We start from the raw sequence: 971 nt of genomic DNA on the forward strand, positions 1-971 counted from the left end.
TGCTATTAAATTTCGCCTGAACCATATAAATTTCCTTAGAGGGGAATAATCTGTGAACCTAATTTTTTCGTTGCTATTGCAATATAACCCCGAAGACTGTGTCCTTCGTGAGACAATTTTATGATTTAAACATTTAGAATAAAAGTTATTATTGAAACTACTGCAGAGTATCGTAAATGTGTGAAGTGTTATTTCGCACACCATCTCCCTCAGGAAATTACCCATTCGTTTCCATTTAGTGAGATTAAACTAGTGATATAAAATGAAAAACGTCAAAGCAAGGGACTGACTTTTATATTAGTATACGTGATTATTTTTTTTAAAGTGTTTTCCCTTATAATTTCAGAGTCCGTGAGAAAAAGTAAATCGACATGCAAGCTAACAGGGAAGATGTTAAAGGTAAAGCAATTATAATGATTATACTGATTAAAGCTATCATTCCCTAAGTAAAATGCAGAACCTTGACTTTTTACAAATATATTTTCTTCTCCTAATGGCCATTTTATATTTTATCTGTTAACTATATTAGCTGATTTTATTGCATGCAGATTTTGTTTTATATTGACTTTAATCAAATTTACCGCAGTTTCTATATCATCTTTCTTTTAACATTACCTGTTTGAAAAGTTTACGTCTGTCTTCTTTCAATGTTTCTCGATTGTTCTAGCGGTCATACTACTTTGTTAATGTAGCTAATATTCCATAAAAAATGACATTAAGGTCAAGAAATCCTAATGGAAAATGAAGGGTTCATCCATATGTAGATCTTTTAGATTCATAAAGAAATAAAATAAATAAGATTTGGTAGACTTTTTCAGGCACTGCCAGAGTGCATGGAACCGAACTCCCGCAGTCTTACAGTTTGAATGTTAAATATTGTCTCCATTTTCTATCGGAAAACATACCAAATCAGTACGGATATTCTGAGGGTGCAATTAGCTTGCAATATTAGTGCATGCAAGTAAAAAGTG

This window comes from Penaeus monodon, chromosome 28, assembly GCF_015228065.2.
Source record: "Penaeus monodon isolate SGIC_2016 chromosome 28, NSTDA_Pmon_1, whole genome shotgun sequence".
Taxonomy (NCBI): Eukaryota; Metazoa; Arthropoda; class Malacostraca; order Decapoda; family Penaeidae; genus Penaeus; species Penaeus monodon.